Source organism: Salvelinus alpinus, chromosome 6 (genome assembly GCF_045679555.1).
Source record: "Salvelinus alpinus chromosome 6, SLU_Salpinus.1, whole genome shotgun sequence".
Classification (NCBI taxonomy): Eukaryota; Metazoa; Chordata; class Actinopteri; order Salmoniformes; family Salmonidae; genus Salvelinus; species Salvelinus alpinus.
This window is the reverse complement of record NC_092091.1, coordinates 35930398-35955368: the sequence shown is the minus strand read 5'-3', so window position 1 is coordinate 35955368 and position 24971 is coordinate 35930398. Positions and strand designations below refer to the sequence as shown.

The following is a 24971-nucleotide window of genomic DNA, read 5'->3' as shown; positions in this document are numbered from 1 at the left end:
AGTGCTAGAGGCGTTACTACAGACCCAGGTTAATTTCCCGGGCTGTGCCACAACCGTCCGTGGCCGGGAATCCCATAGAACGGCACACAATTGGCCCAGCATCGTCCGGATTAGGGAAGGCTTTGGCCGGTGGGGCTTTACTTGGCTGATCGCGCTCTAGCAACTAATTTTGGCGGGTCGGGTGCCTGCGGGATGAACCCGGACGCCAGTTGAACTGTTTCCTCCGTCACATTGGTGCGGCTGGCTTCCAGGTTAATCTGGTGGGTGTTAAGGAGCGCGGTTAGGTGGGTCATGTTTCAGAGGACGCATAACTTCACCTTCGCCTCACCCGAGCCCGTTGGGGAGTTGCAGCGATGAAACAAGATCGAAAATTGGGGAGAAAAATTAGGTAAAATACAAAAAAAATTATAATACAAAAATACACACAGTGATAACCATCTGTGCTGCACAGTACAGTATAGTGTGTCGTCTGAATGACCTGTGGAGTAAGATAGATTTATGAAGCTGTTGCTGTGCTGTCCTACTTCTATAAAGCCCACAGTGGACTACATTACAGCTGTGCAGACAGGAGGGAGGACATGCAATCCTAAACAAGGCATGCACACGTCAAGGGCAGTGAGAGGCCTGTGTGCGAGGTTACAGAGCAGACATCTGACACCTAGACTGCATGCCAAACACTTAAAAGACACACCCTATCCCCTCAGCCCTCAAATTAAATGGACACTTCAGATGACGTACCATGACGTCTGACGCGTATACACTTGCAGGGCAAGGGGCGAGGGAGGAAGGAATGATTTATAAATGGACCGCCCTTGCCCGGAAATCCGTCACTCGTTCATCCCACGATGATTGTGTTCTCAGCCACCAGTGCTTTATTATCTACAGTGCAGAAAGTATTCAGACCCCCACCCCCTTTTCATATTTTGTTATGTTACAACCTTGTTCTAAAATTGATAAAATGTTTTACCCTCATCTACACACAATACCCCACAATGACAAAGTGAAAACAGGTTTTTCAAAATGTTTGCAAACGTATCTAAAATAAAAAAACAGAAATACCTTATTTACATAAGAATTCAGACCCTTTGCTATGAGACTCGAAATTGAGCTCAGGTGCATCCTGTTTCCATTTATCATCCTTGAGATGTTTCTACAGCTTGATTGGAGTCCACCTGTGGTAAATTCAATTGATTGGACATGATTTGGAAAGGTACACAAGTTTGGCAGACTTTTTTAGCGGATGTACAATCATCGCAAATTGAATTATGGTGCGTTTCAGGCTCCGAAGTGAACATAATTGTACACTCGCAAACTCCATTAAAAACGAGGGCTGGCCTCCCAAGTGGCGCAGTGGTCTAAAGCACTGCATCGCAGTACTAGCTGTGCCACTAGAGATGCTGGTTCGAGTCCAGGCTCTGTCCCAGCCGGCCGTGATCGGGAGACCCATGGGGCGGCGCACAATTGGCCTAGGGCCTTCCGGGTTAGGGGAGGGTTTGGGCGGCAGGGATGTTCCTGTCCCATCGTGCATTACGGAACCCAAACCGGCTGCGCGCGTGCGCCATCGTGCATAAATTCATTTTATCCCCCCACACCAAACGCAATCACAACACGCAGGTTAAAATATCAAAACAAACTCTGAACCAATGTCATTCATTTGGGGACAGATCGAAAAGCATTAAACATGTATGGCAATTTAGCTAGTTGGCTTGCACTTGCTAGCTAATTTGTCCTATTTAGCTAGCTTGCTGTTCCTAGCTAATTTGTCCTGGGATATAAACATTGAGTTGTTATTTTACCTGATATGCACAAGGTCCTCTACTCCGACAATTAATCCACACATAAAACAGCCAACAGAATCGTTTCTAGTCATCTCTCCTCCTTACAGGCTTTTTCATCTTTGAACTTATATGGTGATCGGCATCTACACTTTCATAGTATTACCACGACAACTGGCAAAACAGTTTGTCTTTCAATCACCCACGTGGGTATAAACAATGAGGAGATGGCACGTGGGTACCTGCTTCTATAAACCAATGACGAGATGGGAGAGGCAGGACTTTCAGCGCGATCTGCGTCAGAAATAGAAAGGAGTTCTATTTCATCTCTTGGCAACGCAGACGCTCGTTGGCGCGCGGGAGCGGTGTGGGTGCAATAATTGAATAAAATGGATTTCTAAATGTATTTTGCGACGCCGGTTTGGTCAGCATGTTAGCGACTCTTGTACACGCTGACACGGTTGCCAGGTGTACGGTGTTTCCTTCGACACATTGGTGCGGCTGGCTTTGGGTTAAGCGGGTGTTGTGTCAAGAAGCAGTAAGGGCTTGGCTGGGTAGTGTTTGAGTAAGCAGGAGTTGCAGCGATGGGACAAGACTGTAACTACCAACTGGATATGACGAAATTGGGGAGAAGAAAAAAAATGAGGGCCGAGGGGCTTCCCTTGCTTGGCGAATCATTTCGACCGATGACAAATATGGCTGCGGGGATTCCCCCAAGGGGACACCCAAAATCTCTAGAGTTTACAGGTGTCGGATCTTAATTTGTACCAGTTTGTTACAGCAGGAAAATAATCTTACAGGAAATGTGAATTATTATGTGGATTATAATTAATGGACATTTTTGTAGGGGTTGATACATTTTTCATTAGGGCAAATCAAGCCTGAAATTTCAAAGTGGAAATAAACTTTAGAAGACTTTGTAAACCTCAAATACACTACAAATGTGCATTTCCTGCTGAGCAGGAAAATTCTCAGCAACAAATCAAATTAAGATCCTACATCTGTAGTTAGTGGTGGATATCATACTAAGATATAGGAGCTTTCTAACTATACCCATTGCCTTTTACATTCCAAATAAAAAGGCTCTACCTGCACCCATGATAATCTGGATAATAACTGACAAGCCACAAGTAGCACAGAAAATGTCCTCAGAAAGTTCATGGTAAAGTAGTTCTGCAGAGGAACAGATAGCCAGCTGTTTGAACATCAGGGATTGCTCTGCTGGCCTTGTATCTCTGTGAGCCACCTGGCAGTGACAGAGGGGAGAACAGCCTCCTGTTGGCCTCACTGACATATAGGAACAAAGGGAAGCAGTGCCTCATGGGCATGGTCTAGGACAGGGAAAGAGAGCTGGGGAGAGGAGAGGGCCTTGCACTGAGGGCTTCTGCTTGACCTCTGCTCTGCCTATCTTTTCGAGATCAAAACAGACCTGTCCTCCCTCGCTCTTTCCAAGAAAAGAGAAGCAGTTGCAGCAACGTGTTCCTGGTTCCCGGGAAGCACAAAGTCCATATATGCACATTAATAATCCTCTCTCACAAAGAGGGAAAAACTCATCCATCCTAGAACATGCAGTTACAGGTAGGGTTTGTTACAGAGTTCCTATGAATGCTTCCTCCCTACGTCAACAAAACAGGGTGGGAAGGGAAAGAAACTGAACAACCACATTAATGCTGGGCCATGGTTTCTAATATGAGAGATGAAAAGTGATGATCAAAGGAGAGTATCAACCACATCACTTCCTCCTTCAGGAGACCACGCCTGTATGTCTGCTTCACCCTTTGCTAACAGGGAGGGGGGCGTGGGGGGGAAGGGTGGTGCAGGAAGTGGACCTAGAGGAACCTAGAGCCAACACAGGAGGAGGATGGGACGCCCATATATGAGCGTAGGCTTAAGGATCAGGATGGAATTACATACAGTAATGTATACAACACATCCTACACATAGATCCATCATTACACACAGGCAGGCACACGCACAAAGAGCTCAGGTTCTCATAGCCTCACAGAAACGACTCTATTCACTCTCTGTCTGACACATGCATCATTACAGGCTATCCTGTACAGTACAGTATGTGCTTCCACAGCGTGAATGAAACCTTGGCATTATGCAACAAAGACACAAGCCCAAGTGATGAGAGAGCTGAGAGCGGCTCACATGATTAAATCAATCATATCAAGGGTGTGGTATAAACAGTAGTTTCTAAAATAGTAGATTGCAGCTGGATTCTCGTGCTCATGAAAGCACTACTAGAGTACGTATGGTATGATAACCAGACAATCGCTTTAACTTTACAAGAGCAAAAAGCCTGCCTTACTTCTTCTTTCTAAAAATATATACAAAAGTGGCAAATGTAACACAATTCTAACAGGAATGACGTCTGTTTGTAGTCATCTTCAAAAAAAAACTGCAAGGAGTCAACAAAAAATGGTTTCTTTGGAACAGGCTTCAGTCAATGCAAGGTTGATGACATTGAAACATCCATCAGTGTTCAGGAAAAAGACACTGTTCCCCTCTTCAGTCTGTGCAGAGAGGAGAGGCAGAGAGAGGCCCCTCAGCCAGCCTGGCTAGCCCATCCAGCCTCACACCTGTCTAGTCCTCCATGCAGGAGAAAGAGCTATTGTTGAACACCTGTGCTGTCAGCCTTGCTCGCTCTGTCTCACTCGTACTCTACCCTCTCACTCCGCCTCCGCAATTACATGGGAAGGACACCGACACACAGTACACACTCTCCTGGGGCCAGCCACCAGGCCACCTGTACCTGAGTGAGAACACACCTTGAGGCCTTTTCACACTGCATTGTTCTTAGCCTCAGGCTACCTTATCCCCAGGCTACAACTGGCACTGGGCTAGATTATCCTTTGTTCACGCAAGCATTTGTTAACCCTGGGCTAAGCTTTAGCCCTGGGCTAAGAATTGACACTTGTGGACTAACACACATGCGACCAACATTCTCTCTGTACCACATGACCAATGTTAAGCAATAAGGGATTTTTTTAACACATTACTTCCTCTTGCTTCTAGCTTAGCATTTTATTTCCAACAGTGATGTTTTGTATAAACCTTGCCATCTGGCTGTCCAACTTTTGAAGTGCAATCTTGTTCTCACCCCTGTAGAGAGAATGCTGTGCATGGACGAGACACAGTTTTATGATCCATGCAACAATATTATTGTCATGGATAGCTAATCCAATTAATTAAATGTCAATAGAAAAGCTATATAAACAGAAAATGTAGTATTTTCTGCCCTTCAAGCTGTAGTTTGTTGCTTCAGTTGAAAGCTATACATAAATCCAGAAACTGAAAAAGTTGACGGTTAAAAATGCATTTGCTCAGGAGTTGCTTGCTGTCCAGTATTGGGCTATGCATCGGGACTACAACACTGAAGTTCAACTAGTGCCCAATACTGCCATCATGTGGATAACAGGTTGTAGCACAACTCTGGTAACAGACATACAGTAATGCTTTTTTTAATCACCAGTAGAGGGAAGTGTCCCCTCAGGTGTCTTTAGGAGTGACCATTTTCCAGGGCCCAGTTTGCTGAAATCTGATCAGATTACTTTTTGACAATCAGATAGGATTAAATGTTAGAATTGGGGGTTTTTCAAAACTGAAAAATGTGATTCTGATCCTCTGGATAGGGATAAGGAATTGGAATCCAATCTGAGTAAAAAAAAAGAAAAAATACAAAATAATAATAATAAAATACAACAAAAAAAGAAAAAAAGGCTTGAATGTAATTTTTGCATTTTTCAAAACTAAACATAATGATTACGATAGTTTTGATGCCGAAAATCTGGTTTATTTTGATCCCACTAGAAGGGTGGATTCAGGGTGGATTTAGAAAGGTGAAAGGCACTACAACCAATACATGTCAATGTAACTAAAATGAGGATTAAAATGAAATCGTACATTAAAATAAAAGCGAACTATGTTAAATTGACCGTAGTTTAGCCATGTGGTCAATTTTATATTGAGTGTGAAATAAATGTATCTACTCCTTATAAATCATATGCAAGCTCTTTAACATTTAATCAAGGTATCTTTTATTTATTAATGTAGTTTACTCATCTTTGTTTACCTATTTACAATTACATTTTAGTCATTCTCTAGGGGAAGAAATTGATAAAGTAACATATTGGATATTATTTTTGACGATATATCGTATCATACCATTTTGACACTATCGCAATATTATGTTTGATCTAGTTGGCTGTACCTGCACCAAAACTCCTGTATTTTTCCTTTATATCGAGTTGCAATACTCATAGAATCGTGAGAATTGCAATACATATCGACAGAGAAGTATCGTGACAATATTGTATTGTGAGGTCCCTAAGAAATTCAAGCCCAATAGCAAAGTGAGAACTACATACAGTTGAAGTCGGAAGTTTACATACACTTGGGTTGGAGTCATTAAAACTCGTTTTTCAACCACCCCACAAATTTCTTGTTAACAAACTATAGTTTTGGCAAGTCGGTTAGGACATCTACTTTGTGCACGACACGAGTAATTTTTCCAACAATTGTTTACAGACAGATTATTTCACTTATAATTCACTGTATCACAATTCCAGTGGGTCAGAAGTTGACATACACTAAGTTGACTGTGCCTTTAAACAGCTAAGAAAATTCCAGAAAAGGATGTCATCGTTTTAGAAGCTTCTGATAGGCTAATTGACATAATTTGAGTCAATTGGAGGTGTACCTGTGGATGTATTTCAAGGCCTACCTTCAAACTCAGTGCCTCTTTGCTTGACAACATGGGAAAATCAAAAGAAATCAGCCAAGACCTCAGAAAAAAATATTGTAGACCTCCACAACTCTGGATCATCCTTGGGAGCAATTTCCAAACGCCTGAAGGTACCACGTTCATCTGTACAAACAATAGTAAGCAAGTATAAACATCATGGGACCACACAGCCGTCATACCGCTCAGGAAGGAGACGCGTTCTGTCTCCTAGAGATGAACGTACTTTGGCGCGAAAAGTGCAAATCACTCACAGAACAACGGCAAAGGACCTTGTGAAGATGCTGGAGGAAACAGGTACAAAAGTATCTATGTCCACAGTAAAACGAGTCCTATATCGAATTAACCTGAAAGGCCACTCAGCAAGGAAGAAGCCACTGCTCCAAAACCGCCATAAAAAAAGCCAGACTACGATTTGCAACTGCACTTAGGGAAAAATATCGTACTTTTTGGAGAAATGTCCTCTGGTCTGATGAAACAAAAATAGAACTGTTTGGTCATAATGACCATCGTTATGTTTGGAGGAAAAGGGGGAGGCTTGCAAGCCGAAGAACACCATCCCAACCGTGAAGCACGGGGGTGGCAGCATCATGTTGTGGGGGTGCTTTGTTGCAGGAGGGACTGTTGCACTACACAAAATAGATGGCTTCACGAGGAAGGAAAATTATGTGGATATATTGAAGCAACATCTCAAGACATCAGCCAGGAAGTTAAAGCTTGGTCGCAAATGGGTCTTCCAAATGGACAATGACCCCAAGCATACATAAAGTTGTGGCAAAATGGCTTAAGGACAACAAAGTCAAGGTATTGGAGTGGCCATCACAAAGCCCTGACCTCAATCCCATAGAAAATTTGTGGGCAGACCTGAAAAAACGTGTGCGAGCAAGGAGGCCTACAAATCTGACTCCGTTACACCAGCTCTGTCAGGAGGAATGGGCCAAAATTCAACCAACATATTGTGGGAAGCTTGTGGAAGGCTACCCAAAATGTTTAACCCAAGTTAAACCATTTAAAGGCAATGCTACCAAATACTAATTGAGTGTATGTAAACTTCTGACACACTGGGAATGATGAAATAAATAAAAGCTGAAATAAATCACTCTACTATTATTCTGACATTTCACATTCTTAAAATAAAGTGGTGATCCTAACTGACGTAAGACTGGGAATTTTTACTAGGATGTCAGGAATTGTGAAAAACTGAGTTTAAATGTATTTGGCTAAGGTGTATGTAAACTTCTGACTTCAACTGTATCTCCGTCATAGTAAGTACATGTTCCATAAATAAAGTAGTTATCAGCAAAGTCGGTGTTAGTAGTGTAGAAGTAGTACCACAACCTGCCGAGTAGACGGCAAGGTGTACAGTAGGCCTGTTCAAAGCACTGGAAATCCCGATTCTGTGACCTTGATATTGTGGTATCTGGATCAGAATGATCCTATCCGATAAATTTTCTGAAAAAAAACGGCTCAAAAACAGCAAGATCGATCTGATCCTAAATTGCAAAAATGTTGATCTATATTCAAGGTTTTGAAAAACTGGGCTCTGGAAAGTGATAATGTATCTTCAGGTAACTGCCAAAATAATGAAACGCTTGAGTAAATGAGGGATAGAAAGTATATTGAAAGCAGGTGCTTCCACACAGGTGTGGTTCCTGTGTTAATTAAGCAGTTAACATTCCATCATGCTTAGGATCTTGTATAAAAGAGGCGAGAGTCTGATAGGCCAACAGGACCATCTATGATCTATAGGCTAAACCCACAAAACAATCAAAGCAGTTATTGGGTGCATAGGACCATTTTTGGTCCTCATTCATCTTCCATAGGCTTAGAGTGGGTGTAGTAAGCCTGGGGCTGAGGTCATTCAGTGTTTAGTACTTCCGGGTCCATCAGAGCCATAAATGGAGCAATTTGTTTAAGGCAAACATCTGCTTAAAAATCATACAATGTGATTTTCTGGATTTTTGTTTTAGATTCCGTCTCTCACAGTTGAAGTGTACCTATGATAAAAAATTACAGACCTCTACATGCTTTGTAAGTAGGAAAACCTGCAAAATCAGCAGTGTATCAAATACTTGTTCTCCCCACTGTATATGTGTATATACAGTATCAGTCAAAAGTTTGGACACACCTACACATTCAAGGGTTTTTCTTAATTTTTTACAAATTTCTACATTGTAGAATAATAGTGAAGACAACACTATGAAATAGCTGTTTATGGTTTGGGCTAGGCCCCTTAACACTACAACATACAATGACAATCTTCATGATTCTGTGCTTCTAACTTTGTGGCAACAGTTTGGGGAAGGCCCTTTCCTGTTTCAGCATGGCAATGCCCCAATGCACAAAGCGAGGTCTCTACAGAAATGGTTTGTCGAGATCGGTGTGGAAGAACTTGACTGGCCTCCACAGAGCCCTGACCTCAACCCCATCGAACACCTTTGGGATGAATTGGAACTCCAATTGCGAGCCAGGCCTAATCGCCCAACATCAGTGCCTACCTGACTAATGCTCGTGGCTGAATGGAAGCAAGTCCCCACAGCAATGTTACAACATCTACTGTAGCGGAAAACCTTCCCAGAAGAGTGGAGGCTGTTATAGCAGCAAAGGGGAGACAAACTCCATATTAATGCCCATGATTTTTGAATGAGATGTTCAACGAGCAGGTGTCCACATACTTTTGTATGTACACAGTGCCTTCAGAAAGTATTCATACCCCTTGACTCATTCTACATTTTGATGTGTTAGACTGAATTCAAAATGTATTAAATTAATTGTTTTTCCCTCACCCACCTACACACAATACCCCATATTGACAAAATGAAAACATGTTCTCAGACATTTAAAAAGTGTTTTTTTTAAATATACAGAAATATCTCATTTACATAGAGTATTCACACCCCAGAGTCAATACTTTGTAGAAGCACCTTTGACAACGATTAAAGCTGTGAGCCTTTATGGGTAAGTCTATAAGAGCTTTCCACACCTGGATTGTGCAACATTTGCCCATTATTCTTTTCAAAATTCTTCAAGCTCTGTCAAGGGGTTGTTGATTACTGCAAGACAACCATTTTCAGGTCTTGCCATATATTTTCAAGCAAATTGCAGTCAAAACTGTAACTTGGCCACTCGGGAACATTCACTGTCTTCTTGGTAAGCTACTCCAGTGTAGATTTGGCCTTGTGTTTTAAGCTGCAAGGTGAATTCATCTCCAAGTGTCTGGTGGAAAGCAGACAGAACCAGGTTCTCCTCTAGGATTTTGCCTGTGCTTTGCTCCGTTCCGACAGGTAGCCTAGTGTTTTGAGCATTCGGCCAGTAACCGAAAGGTTGCTAGATCGAATCCCTAAGCTGACAAGGTAACAAGGCAGTTAACCCTGTTCCTAAGCCGTCATTGTAAATAAGAACTTGTTCTTAACTGACTTTCCTAGTTAAATAAAGGTTCAATAAAATAAAAAATGTAAAAATCCATTCATTTGTTATCCTGAAAAACTCTGCCGTCCTTAACAATTACAAGCATATCCATAACATGATGCAGTCACCAATATGCTTGAAAATATGGAGTGGTACTCAGTGATGTGTTGTATTGGATTTGCCCTGAACATAACACTTTGTACTCAAGGCAAAAATGTAATTGCTTAGCCACATTTTTTGCAGTATTACTTTAGCGCTTTGTTGCAAACAGAATGCATGTTTTGGAATATTTAAATTCTGTAGAGGCTTCCTTCTTTTCACTGTCAATTAGGTTAGTATTGTGGAGTAACTACAATGTTGTTGATCGCTTCCTCGGGTATCTCCTATCACAGCCTTAAACTCTAACTGTTTTAAAGTCACCATAGGCCTCATGGTGAAATCCCTGAGCGGTTCCCTTCCTCTCCGACAAAGCCAATTCTCTAAAAGGGCTGGGGCCATATGTGGGCTTCTGGATTTTTAGGCAACGGGCAGGAAACTTGACATGGAGACCAGAAAGAGCGCCACTCCAGATGAAAAGTTCAAACAAAATAACAGGGTATAAAGTGTAACGGCTGGCAAAGTTGAAATACTACACTATTACTTTATTTCAGTGATGCAAATCTGTTATATGATAGGCCCCACAGAACTTTGTGTTCTTTTTAATGCCCCTGAAAGGCTTGAAACTAAAATAAGCTCTTCATAATAATGACAAGGTTTTCAATTTGATTTACATTTAAAGGGAAACAGGGGTTTAACTTTGGAGTGAAAGGCTACTCTTTCCCAGGATGTGGTACTTATGTGCTACTCATCTGTGATGTTCCCATTGGGGGTTTCCCCCAAATCACCCCAATGACAAGGGAGCATTGTAACAGTATTGGGTGACACAGAGAGGTTGCTCTGTGGGTTGTTTGCTGAAAACAACAGTTGGCATTGTGCTTGTATAATTGGAGGGAAACAGGGAAACCACGGTATGTCAGCACCATTTCAAGCTGCGCAAAAAACAACAGCTATTAATAGAGCCGGGAGAAGGGAAATATGGTATACGTCCGAAAATGCATCCTACTCCCTATAGTGCACTACTTTTGACCAGGACCCATAGGGTCTGGTCAAAAGTAGTGCACTATAAAGGGAATAGGGTACCATTTGGGACCACACCTGGCATTGTTCTTTTCTGAATATGCAAAGAAGTAATTCGGTAATTCAAAACATTTTAGGTTCCCACATCACAATCCCTATTATACAGTAACATGCACTAGCCCAACCCAAAATACTCGACCATGATAACCTACTAAACCTAGTAACAACCTGTTCTTTCTGAATATGCAAAGGACATTGATTAATCTCCAAGTAATTCAAAGCGTTTTAGGTTCCCATAGGACAATCACTTCCCAAAAATACAGTAACAACATGCATTAGGCAGGTAGCCTAGTGGTTAGAGCATTGGACTTGCAACCGAAAGGTTGTAAGATCGAATCCTCGAGCTGACAAGGTAAAAAGCTATCGTTCTGCCCCTGAACAAGGCAGTTAACCCACTGGTCTGAGGCCATCATTGAAAATAAGAATTTGTTCTTAACTGACTTGCCTAGTTAAATAAAGGTAAAATAAAAATTGCCCAACACTCTATGATAACCTAGGAACATGAACTGGAGTATACAGTGCCTTCGGAAAGTACCCCTGGACTTTTTCCACATTTTGTTACGTTACAGCCTTATTCTAATATATATATTTTTTAAATACTCAATCTATACACAATACCCCATAATGTCATAACAAAACGAGGTTTAGAAATGTTTGCTAATTTCAAAAAATTAAAAAACGGAAATATCACATTTACATAAGTATTCAGACCCTTTACGCAGTACTTTGCTGAAGCACCTTTGGCAGCGATTACAGCCTTGATTCTTCTTGGGTATGACGCTACAAGCTTGGCACACCTGTATTTGGGGAGTTTCTCCCATTCTTCTCTGCAGATTCTCTCAAGCTCTGTCAGGTTGGATAAAGAGCGTCACTGCACGGCTATTTTCAGGTCTCTCTAGAGATGTTCGATCGGGTTCAAGTCCAGGCTCTGGCTGGGCCACTCAAGGACATTCAGAGAATTGTCCAGAAGCCACTCCTGCGTTGTCTTGGCTGTGGGCTTAGGGTCATTGTCCTGGCTGTGTGCTTAGGGTTGTTGTCCTGTTGGAAGGTGAACCTTCACCCGAGTCTGAGGTCCTGAGTGCTCTGGAGTAGATTTTCACCAAGGATCTCTCTGTACTTTGCTCCGTTCATTTTTCCCTCAATCCTGACTAGTCTCCCAGTCCCTGCAGCTGAAAAAAAATCCCCACAGCATGATGCTGTCACCACCATGCTTCACCGTAGGGATGGTGCCAGGTTTCCTCCAGACATGACGCTTGGCATTTCCGGTTTTTATTTTTAATAATTTTGCAAAAATTTCTAAAAACCTGTTTTCGCTTTGGCATTACGGGGAATTGTGTGTAGATTGCTGAGTTTTTAAAATGCATTTAGTCCATTTTAATACATTTTTCGAAGGCACTGAATGTTATATAATGTAGTTGTTTGACCCAATTCATGGTCGGATGGCTATTGTTGTAAGACTCTGAAACCAAATATGTTTTATTACCCACTGTGTCTGGCAGTTGCTAAGCAACCTGTTACTTCCTAACCAGGGTACATTCAGTTGCTAAAGCTGCTCCAATCTTATACAGCATCCCAAATGACATCCTATTCCCTTTATAGTGCACTATACAGGGAATAAAGTGTCATTTAGGACACACACTTAGTTTTCAGCTAGTCAAGTGTCAGCTCAGCTCTTGTTGCCACCACAACATAAATAGCAGCATCACCATGGCACTGGCCACTGGATTCTCTGCTCTGACACATATACAGATATGTAATAAACATGTAACAGGCCCCCTATTCCCTATATAGTGTGCAACTTTTGACCAGGGCCCAGGGCCCTCAAGGCTCTAGTCTATATAGTGCACTGTGTAGAGAATAGGGTACCATTTAGGACTCAAGCTGAGGGTGAGTAGCATGTGGCTCAGAGTTGTGTTACTAACCCTTTACACTCGTGGGAATTGGCCTATATGGACAGGGGTACCTTTAAGTGTTTCTTACAGAATAAATATGGAAATGCATAACCATGGTGACAATAAAATGGGAACAGTTTTGATATTACGGGAAATTATTAGACTGAAGGTGAGGACACAACAGTTCACCAGACACAAGATTGTTGATTTTATGTGCATTTTAGATTTAATATACGTTTTACCAGATGTGTTGATAACGAAATATGAAAATACTCTGGATACATTCAGTAACATAAGAATATTCTTGGAAAATTTCAGGTAGGCGCAACATAAGACAAACAAATGACAAAGGTTAGAGTGAGAGGTCTAACTGGTGTTTCCAAGTGGTCACACCTCCCCAGTTCCTAAGTCATTTCAAAGCACTTCTATGACTCAAAGAAGAGTCTTCAACTATAAATGTGCTTTTTTTGCGCTCTCTAGCTGTGCCGTTTAGGAACTAGAGCAAGCACATCTTGTAGTTGTTTTGAATGGAACACAACCCTGCCTACCCATCTTTAAAAACATATACAGTCGTTGTTTACGCAATCCAAAAACGGGCCATTATAAATCGCAATCTGGGTCAGGTAGGCATAATTTGAAAGCTTGTTCTATTGCCAACATGACTAGCTAAATTATAAAATACGATCTTACACTGTAAGACTTTCGCAAGGCAATTCAGAGAAGCAGAATGTAATTTTGGTGGGCATGGAATGGAGTCATGAGTGTACTCAGATGCATGGTCCCCGGCAAATTTGATTTACAATACGATAAAAATAGGCACATTCTGTTCAGGCCAACCCAGGGTATAACGCCATGTCATCTTGTAACTGTACATCAAACATAGTGATCATAAACGTTGACACTGTATATTACATGTGTTTGATGATATGGAAATGTACACAGGTGTTTTGCTTGGAGGGGCCAAACTGATGCTTGAGAAATAGATGTCTATCCCTGGTTAGAAAAGCAAAATCGACATACTTCTTGAACTGTGTATCTGAGAATGGTGGGAATCCAGCTGCCTTCTGGAAAATAGAAAAAAATCTCAAAACAAAACTCGACACCCTCATTACCCCAGCAGGTTATGACCACCTCTGATCCAATAACTGAAAAGTCGGGCCTACCTATTTGAAAGCATAGCCTCTGAAAACTCAACCGAGCAGAGGGAGTCCTTTACTCACTTTGATCCAGGTTGCAGAGAACGACACATTCCTAGATACACATTCCTCATTTTCATGTCAACCATTGGATGTCTATGATATGCTAAGTGTCTTATCGTAGATCGATGTAAAAAAATGTAAATTAAAAATCCACTGAGGCCGACTCACTTGTTCCATTTTTGCTGCAGTTTTCTGCCCCACATTTTGCAGAATCATTGACCTATGTTTAATAACTTGACAATTGTTTCTGGTGTTCTCGAAAATATGGAAGTCCTCCCCGTACACAAAAGCAGAGATCCTTCTGAATTGGATAACTACTGTCCAATTTCCAAGCTATTTTGCCACGCCAAAGTTTTAGAGTCCCTGGCCAACTCTCAGCTGAGAACTTAAACTTCTCATTCTATTCTTAAATGAGCACCAATCAGTTTTTAAACCTGGACATGAGATTGTTTCAGTGGCTACACTTTAAAAAATATATATATATTAAATAGGGGGTAGATTAGCTTTAATATTGCAGATAGATTGTAGCTTCCATCAATGTAATTGTCTGCTTCACTTCCAATCCCCCATATATTCTTTTTGCACCAAAAATATTTATTTATAGGTATGTGTCTGGGTAAAATTACATTTTTCGTTTCATTCTATAAACTACTTAAAACATTTCTCCAAAATTCCAAATAAAAATATTGTAATTTAGAGCATTTATTAGCAGAAAATGACAACTGGTCAAAATAACAAAACAATGCAGTGTTGTCAGACCTCAACTAATGCAAAGAAAACCATTTCAAATTCATTTTTAAACGACACAATACTAATGTTTTAACTTAGGAAGAGTTCAGAATTTGGTGGAATAACCCTGATTTTCAATCACAGCTTTCATGCGTCGTGACTTTATGCCACCCCTGGCACAAAAATTCAAGCAGCTCGACTTTGTTTGACGGCTTGTGACCATCTACCCTTCCTCTTGATCACATTCCAGAGGTTTTCAATGTGGTTCAGGTCTGGAGATTGGGCTGACCATGACAGGGTCTTGATCTGGTGGTCCTAAATCCACACATTGATTGACCTGGCTCTGTGGCATGAAGCATTGTCCTGCTGGAAAAACCAATCCTCAGAGTTGGGGAACATTGTCAGAGCAGAAGGAAGCAAGTTTTCTTCCAGGACAACCTTGTACGTGGCTTGATTCATGCGTCCTTCACAAAGACAAATCTGCCCGATTCCAGTCTTGCTGAAGCACCCCCAGATCATCACCGATCCTCCACCAAATTTCACAGTGGGTGCGAGACACTGTGGCTTGTAGGCCTCTCCACCTTTGCTATTGATCTGGCATCGCCCCCCTCCAATTCAACCAGCCCGAGAAATGTGGACACAAGTTCTTTTTTTAGCACTGAAATACCGAATCACCACACCCAGGTATTTCGAGACACTGAGATCAGTGGACTCATCCAAAAGGAGACTGAACTTCTCATCCCCCACATCTGATGTTACCCTTTTGAGAAAATAAGGAGCCAGTACTCCCATAATCATTTCTGTGCATTTGGAAGTTTGTTGTTGCCACAGAATCTGAAAAGGCAGCTTTGCAAGTCATACCTAAATGGTCGCATGCTAGCAGCGAACAATGCTCCACAATGACCAGTGTCATAGTAGCTTCTGGGCTTTTGCAGTTATCCACTTTCTTAACCAACCATGGTAATGTAGACTGCGTTGCGGGGTTGAACGGTTTTGATTTATTTATATGCTTTGCTGTAGTACAATGTTTTTTGTTGTCATACATTTTTGAAAGCATATCTGATTTGCAGTACGCACAGTATTCCCGACAATCATCCCCAATTACTGGCTTCAGCCACCCTTTAAATCCAGGTACAGACTCCCACTCTTGTCTGTACAATTTTAATTGAGACATGTTGATTGATGTAAGTTCTGTTCAAGATCAAACATTCAGGACCAACTATATTCATTGGGTTTGTCTCGTCAAATGAATACTACTGCTGTTGCAGTCAGCCAACAATGATTTGCAATTTGCTGAAATTTCTGCTGGCCTGCTGCTTCCATGTGCACGAGCTGTGCGCCTGCTGCTGACGTCACTCACAATGCACTTTTGCAGTCAGGCACGTGTGTTGTGACTGAGTGTATGACAGAGAAAATCGGTGTTGTGTCATTTAGAGGGAAAATGTGTGCATTTTAGCATTTGAGTCACTTTTCAAAAGTTGCTAAAAGTTTTTATTTTTTTAAGTAGCTAAAATTGTTGCTAGGTGCTGTTTGGAAAAAAAGTTGCCAGGGTAGTCTGAAAGTTGGTACATCTAGCAACAAATTTGCTAAGTTGGCATCACTGGCTGCACAGTCTAGATTTCTGGCTCAGAGTTTTGACAATGGTCCTTCTCCCTCATGGTTTAACATTGAAAAGTTTGAGGTAGATGAGGACACTGGGGCAGAATTGTTTTACAAATGGGACAGGAAGTCTATAAAAAGCATCACAGACAAACCTTTAATTATACATTCTGTCCTGGCATGGTGCAAACTACATGAGCTGTTCAGATGAGAGGGATTTCTTTCCCCTAAAACACCACTATGGAACAATAGATTTATTCCAATTTTTTCCCAGAATAGTAATTTTAGTCCATGGTCTGATAAGGGTATCACTCTTCTGGAACATTGTTATGAGGGAATTCTTATGTCTTTTGAACAGCTGAAACAGAAATACCACTACTCTAACAGGGACTTCTTTAGTTACCTACAACTACAAAATGTTATTATGGTGACTCTCAAAGGAAAATGGAAACTACCTAAGATGTCACCTATTGAACAACTGCCATGCAGACCAACCACTGTCCAAGACCATTTCCTGTGTTCACGATGCTCTTATGACAGGACTAACACTGCTTGAGCTAGATAAACCCCAACTTAGATGGGGGGGAAAAGATCTGGGTATTAATCTTGATGAGGGACTATGGAGTGACCTACTGTATGTAGGGATGGTGTTACTTCCACATTTAACTCCAGATACAGACTGATCCAGTTTAATTTTCTCCATCAGCTCTATATCACCCCATCTAGATGTTCAACCCTGATATCTCCTCCTCATGTTTTAGATGTGGCTCAGATGAAGGAACATTCCTCCATTCCACTTGGCAGTGTTCAAAACTACACCGTTTCTGGCAGGGGATATGCGATACTATATCATTGCATTCCCTTTAGACGCAGAGGTTTGTCTACTGGGTAATTTGACTAATTCCAATCTTAGGCAAAGCCATACTACAGTATAAAGCTAACAGAAATATTGCTAGCGATTGCCAAGAAATGTATTGCCTTGAAATGGAAAATCGGATTCCATCCTGCTAGTTGCAATGTGGCTATCAGAAGTTAATAGTTGTATCCGACTGGAGAAAAATCACTTACTGCTTGAGGAATAAGTTACACATTTTTCAGAATTTGGCAACCTTTTGACTATATGGAGAATCTCCCCTCACATCATATTGATTGCATCTCTATATAATCCTCACGTAATGTTTCACACTTAATGTATAGTATGTAGCTTACGATGTCTCCATTTTTTTATTATGACTTTCATTTATTATATATATATTTTTTTTTAACTCGTCTGTTGTCTTGTAAGGTTATTGTCACTTATATTGTTGTCTAATATATTTTAATTTGTTTTGAATGTTCTTAACTGGAAAAAGCAAAAATAAAATATTCAACTTTTTAAAAAAGAGTCAAGAAGACACGACAAGTTTGATTGAGCCTCTGCCATGTATACACTCGTCTTAGATTATGTGCTATCAATTTTCTCTTCACTATTTAACTATTTATATAAATAATATAGGTCTATCTGTTGCAACCTGTAACATTCATCTCTATGCAGATGATACAGTTATGTATTCCTGTGCCCTCTCAGTACAGCAGGCCATTCATGACCTTCAACATGGTTTTGACTCAATTCAAAAATCTTAAACTAATACTAAATGCTAATAAAACCACATTTATGTTGTTCTCTAGGTCTTGTAATATTGACTCTGATGACCTGCATATTTGAACATTAAAGGGATCCCAAAATGAGCACGTTCCCCATTATAAGTAGTGATTAAGCCTTGTCCTACTATGAGGATTGTGGTGCTGGGGGAAAACCTCTTCCTGTGGTCCTGTGTGGCTCAGTTGGTTAGAGCATGGTGCAAGTAACTCCAGGGCTGTGTGTTCAATTCCCATAGGGAATGTATGCACTCACTATAAGTCAATCAGTCAATGCCTCTACAGACAAGCACTAGTGATTCATGGGAGGAAGTAAATAGGGAGAGGAGTAGTGGGAGTAAATGACATGTTCTTTATTACAGAACGCAGCAGTCCCAAAGCAGCTAGAGATGCACTTAGGAGACTTAGTGTACTGTATATAATATAACTGTGGCTGAGTGTTTGCCCAATACAATGGTCGGCAGGGTCCTCAACATGATATCACAGGAAAACGTAATCCTGTCATGTTTTTGCTAAAAGTTAGGCATCAACCAATTGACGCCTATGTCAATTGGCCATGCTCCCAGCAGGGTTTGTGTTGCCAATTGGAAAAGATGAGCGTCAACCACTTGATACTTATGTCAATACATTGCATTCAATGGAAAAAAAGATGTCACAGGGTTGCCGCTTATTTCAAGACGTCCCCCTCTTCCTCCCTACCTCTACTTCTTTGCCTCCATGTTTCTCTTCTCTCTCCCACCTTCTTTCACCTCCTCCATCCTTCTCTCTCACATCTAACATCCCTCTCTCTCCCCCTCCCTCCTTCACCCTCTCTCCTTCACCCTCTCTCTCTCCCCTCCCTCTCCCCTCCCTCCTAGGGCTGTGGCGGTCATGACATTTTGTCAGACGGTAACTGTCATGCAAATGACTGCTGGTCTCACGGTAATTGACAGTTAATTAGCATAAACACATTTAGCATCTTCAGGCCTCCACACCACCTTTAGATCAACAATTTTTTATCTAATAAGTCAATTTAATATATACCTTTCACAATAAATCCATTATTTATTTTAGGCAGGTCAAAAAATATATATACATTACAATATAAAGAAAATGCATTTCAGACGAACAGAACAGCATATTCTGAATCAGCCTACTGTATTTTATCTGGCTAAGCGCCATGCCAATGGCAGCCTAGGCTAGTTCATTTAGCAGACAAGATATGCATATAAATCCCTTGGCATTATTTGATGTTCTATAATTTAATAGTAAAATGAATATAATAAAATAGAAAGGATTTTTCCCTATTCCCGAGCAAGTGCGAATATGAAGTGGCTAAGTGGTCATTTGAAACAGGTTCTATACACTAGACTGAGTTATTTGGCAACTTTAGTTGTGAATGATACCAACCTTAGAATGTCTTAGAAATCAAAATGTACAGTGCATTCGGAAAGTATTCAGACCTCTACACTCTTTCCACATTTTGTTACGTTACAGCCTTCTAAAATGTATTAAATACAATATTTTCATAATCAATCTACATACAATACCCCATAATGACAAAGCAAAGACAAGTTATCAATTTTAGCAAATGTATAAAATATGAAAACAGAAATACCTTATTTACATAAGTATCCAGTCCCTTTGCTCTGAGATGCGAAATTGAGCTCAGGTGCAACATGCTTACATTGATCATACTTGAGATGTTTATACAACTTGATTGGAGTACCTGTGGGAAATTCAAATTGATTGGACATGATATGGAAAGGCACACACCTGTCTATATAAGGTCCCACAGTTAATAGTACGTCGGAGCAAAAACCAAGACATGAGGTTGAAGGAATTGTGTCGACGCACAGATCTGGGGAAGGGTACCAAGAAATGTCTGCAGCATTGAAGGTCCCCAAGAACACAGTGGCCTCCATCATTCTTAAATGGAAGAAGTTTGGAACCACCAAGTCTCTTCCTAGAGCTGGTCGCTTGGCCAAACTGAGCAATCGAGGGAGAAGGGCCTTGGTCAGGGAGGTGACCAAGAACCCGATTGGACCTCTGACAGAGCTCCAGAGTTCCTCTGTGGAGATGGGAGAACCTTCCAGAAGGACAGCCATCTCTGCAGCACTCCACCAATCAGGCCTTTATGGTAGAGAGGTCAGACGGAAGCCACTCCCCAGTGAAAGGCACATGGCAGCCCACTTGGAGTTTGCCAAAAGGCATCTAAAGACTCTCAGACCATGAGAAAGAAGATTCTCAGCAGCTGGGAGATTAGTCAGGATCGAGGAAAAGATGAACGGAGCAAAGTACAGAGAGATCCTTGATGAAAACCTGCTTCAGAGCGCTCAGGACCTCAGACTGGGACGAAGGTTCAACTTCCAATAGGACAACGACCCTAAGCACACAGCCAAGATAACGCAGGAGTGGCTTCGAGACAAGTCTCAAAGTCCTTAATTGGCCCAGCCAGAGCCCGGACTTGAACCCAATCGAACATTTCTGGAAAGACCTGAAAATAGCTGTGCAGTGACGCTCCCCATCCAACCTGACAGAGTTTGAGGGGACCTGCAGAGAAGAATGGGAGAAACTCCCTAAATACAGAGGTGCCAAGCTTCTAGCATCATACCCAAGAAGACTCAAGGCTGTTATCTCTGCCAAAGGTGCTTCAACAAAGTACTGAGTAAAGGGTCTGAATAATTACAGTACCAGTCAAAAGTTTGGACACACCTACTCATTCAAGGGTTTTTCTTAGACAGAAACATCTAGGTTGCAGTACTAGACCCAGACCAGTAAATGTCAACTCAGTCACTGTTCCCTTGTTACTGTGCTATTGTGACCAGTCTTCCCCCACTCAGGTTGATGGTGAAGTGAAGGCGAATCGCACAGCCATCCAGGAGCTGACAGTGTCTGCACTGGCTAAAAACCTGGAGAAAAGAATATAACCTGCTGCAGGTGAAGCCCAGGGGAACACACATCCCCCAACCCTCCGGAGGTCAGACAAGAGGTGAGGTCCAGGGATATGCCCATCACCTATCCTCCAGAGCACCAACAAGAGAGGCACAGAGATATGCCTCTTCATCACCATCCAGAGCAACGACGAGAGGGCCCACACTAAGGGTAAATGTCAAGACTGTGTCCAGCAGGGAATTGAAAGCTGCCCTCACTGCTTCCGTTGTGGACAAGGATACAGAGCTGTCGGCTGCCTAAAGAGACAGACGTCGGGAAACGGGTCCAGGACGCTGGCGAGGGACAGACAGTGACCGCTGCAAACAAAACGACCCTACTCCAAATTACCTGTGTGAAGACAGAGAAACCAGCTACACGTCAACACACAGGAACACCGACACACACTCAGCCTAAGACACCCAAGGTGAAACACGCCACACAGCGTATTGGGAATAGATGTACGGTCTCATGCCTACAGTATGTAATGGAGTCAAAGATGAGATGTTGTTAGACACTGGGGCACAGGTTTGCATTGTAAGGAGGGCCTGGGTAGAGAACGTTTTGCCAAGTGATGAGATCCAACCCCTTGAGATTTTGTTAACCGAAGGCCAGCTCCACGTGACCGCAGCAAACGGCACTACTGTCCCCTTTGATGGATGGATTGAAGTGTCCCTGGAGCTTCTGAGTAGTACACATGGGAAAATAGCCATACATGTGCCTATGCTAGTTAGTCAGAGCTGTGTAGACTGTCCACTACTAGGCTTTAATGTCATAGAGGAAGTCAGAGAAAACAGTGAACAGACTGATGATGTCAATCTCAGTGCACTGCTGAGTGAGAGCCTGAATGTAAAAGAAAAAGCTGTTGAAACCATTGTTTCTGCCATTAAAGTTATGACCCACGACGAAATGTCACTGAGCTGTTTGGTAAAAGTGGGAAAGAAAGGACTTAGTATTCCTACAGGTCAAATAGCTGAGGTTAAATGTAGAATCAGAGCCTGGCCATGTTCTATTCAGCCATGGACAGCCATTGCCCAGAAGGTTTGGAGCTGTTTCCATGCCTTGTGGATGTGCCCTGTGGAGCCTCGAAGGTGGTAAAGATTCCAACTCCACACAACATGACATTTACCTCTCAGAGAACAGTGCTGGGTTGGGTAGAGCTGATGGATGGCATCAGACCTGTCATCACAGCATCAGACTGTCAGAAGAAGCATGTGAGTCAGTCTAGTGATGCTTTCCTGTGCTCCACTCAGCTTCACCATGTTGAGAAGAGAATAGAGAGTCACACACCAGTTGGGTGGGTCCAGAGAAAAACGGCAGCCACCTGTTGACTTAGAACATCTACAGGAAGAGGAACAGAAAATAGTCAGAAGAATGCCGTATGAAGAATCTGATGTGTCGCACAGGAAGATGGATATATTAGCTACATTCCGAACCTTAGGCTGAAACTCAACTTAAAGGATCATACGACTATCCAGAAAAGTTACAACTCCATTCCAAAACCTCTATACAAATAGGTGAAAGAATAATGTCCAAAACTTACTGGAGAGAGGCTGGATCAAGAAATCCACATCTCCATATTCATCCCCGGTGACCTGCGTGCGCAAGAAGGACAGCAGCCTGCGGTTGTGTGTCAACTTCCGGGACCTGAATCGCAAGACCATCCCTGACCGTCATCTGTTGCCACGGATACAAGACCTGCTGGGTAACCTAGGGGGATACACATGGTTTTCGATACTAGACCCAGGCAGCGCTTACCATGAAGGCTTCGTAGATGAAAGCTCAAGACAAGCCATCGCGTTCAGCACCCCCTGGGGGCTATATGAGTAGGTCCGCATCCCCTTTGGTTTGACCAACACCCCATCTGCTTTCCAGAGGTGTGTGGAAGGAGTTCTAGAGGGCATGAGAGACGACTGCTGTTCGCCATATCGGGGCGATGTTCTCTGCTATTCCAAGACGTTCAGTGAAACATTTGAGAAGTGGAAGACCTGAGAAGAGTGCTTAGTCGGATGAGGAAGCACGGTATCAAACTGCGGGCGAAAAATAGACCTACCTTTCTACCCCAGACAGAGTAGGCCTACCGACACAGAAGAACTTAAGCTTTAACTACTTACTACTCTTCTTCCGTGGCTTAACCCAACGAGAAAAGGTCACAAGTGTTTTCCTAAAAGCTGTCTAGCTTTAAACATCTATTTTACTGAATGTGAATAGCTTAATAAATTGATAGGGACATAATTAGACTACTTCCCAAGCAAAGTTAGTCTCTGAATGTCAAAGAAACCAAACAATGATATCCTCATATGCATCGGAGTCATGTCTTTCCCGGGTATTTTACAGCTTGTTTCTAGCATAAAGCATCGCAGACCAAAGCTCTGTTATAGATCACTTTATATAATAGGATCGTTATCTTTTCTTTTTTTTTCTCAATATCTTAAGGAGGGTGGAAGAGATAAATGAATGAAGGGGAAGGGAGAGAGAAGAGGGGGATAAAGAGGAGGTAGAGCGAAAGATAGAGGGAAGCAAAGAGAAGGAGAGAGGGAGGGAGGGAGAGCGAGCGAGATGGGGATTAGAGAAGAGAGAGAGAGAGACATGTCTGTGAGTCTCATATTTTCCCATTGACTGCAATATACTGACGTAAGCTTCAATAGGTTGACGCTCATCTTTTCTTATTGGCACCGCAAAGCTTGCTGGGAGCATGGCCAGTTCACATAAAGCGTTGGTTGGTGCCTAACATGTTGCAAAAACATGACAGGATGGCGTTTTGAGGCTGATAATGGGCAGAGGTCCTGGATTATGTTAGTTAGAGAAGAGGTGGGGCAGCTAGCGCAAGCACACAGACATACCACACAAGCACAGACACACAGCAGGAGTCTATAACACCCCCATCACACCGAAGCAGTGACAGCAGCAGCAACAACAAGGCTCTCTCGTACTGTCTGAAGGTGACCTAGCCAATGTCAGTTACAGTACAGCCATTTGCCTGCACTCACAACAAACAGTGCATTAAAAACACACCATGTAGACAGTCCTGAATAACCAGGGTTTACCTGCACTAAGCAAGAACCAGGTTGTCTGCGTGCCTCTACAGGTGCGTGACAAGGAAATCCAACAAGGAAGTGCTGAGGCTGCACAACTGGACTGTTCTGTTTCAGAAGCTCCACCACTTCAGTGTGCAGACCACAAATCAACACACACACACACACACACACACACACACACACACACACACACACACCTTTGCATCCAGTCAACAGTGTGGCCCTAACACTTGTTTGTTTTCGTTTTGGAGAACTGAAGAAAGAAAGAAAATTGTGTTTGTTTTCAAACACAATTGTGTGTACAAGTAATTAATCCTTTAAAAAGGGTGAAGCTGTGAACAGAATCGTGTGCTGCTATTGACGCAGTCTGACCTGTCACTATTGGGCTGGACCGGTTTGGGCATACAAAAGAGGCAACGTTTAGAATTATAACGAAAAACGAATGAATTGACTCAGACACAACAGAATGACACTCCAACAACAGTACCAGATTCCATAGAGATTTGGCAACCACAAGCATGACCGCCCAACGTCATACTGATGTCTGCTTCCAAAAATAACTTCCTCCCATCACCCCCTCTTCACCACTCACACCCCTCCCAGTGGACTAGCCTCTTTAAAAACCATTAATTCACAGGAGCAGAAAGCAATTTTCAGCTGGTTTCCACTAGGGAGCCCAACATATGGCAAACTATGGCTCAGGGTCCCACAGTACACTGCTATCTCAGTAAAGCTCTGGTAGTGGAGGAAAACATGTCCTTTGTCTAATCTCTTAAAATAATACACCAACAAGAACATGCCAAGTCAGCCTCCTTCTGCTTCTCCTCTCCTTCTACATTCTTCCCCTCCCCCACATCACC

The 24971-nt window shown here is 42.3% G+C and overlaps 1 protein-coding gene across 3 annotated transcripts in view; it reads right to left on the bottom strand.

Annotated features, from left to right (window-relative positions):
- The window catches only part of LOC139578637 (guanine nucleotide-binding protein G(I)/G(S)/G(O) subunit gamma-12-like), a 61078-nt gene that overhangs the window by 28754 nt on the left and 7353 nt on the right, over window positions 1–24971 (bottom strand). The window lies entirely within an intron of this gene.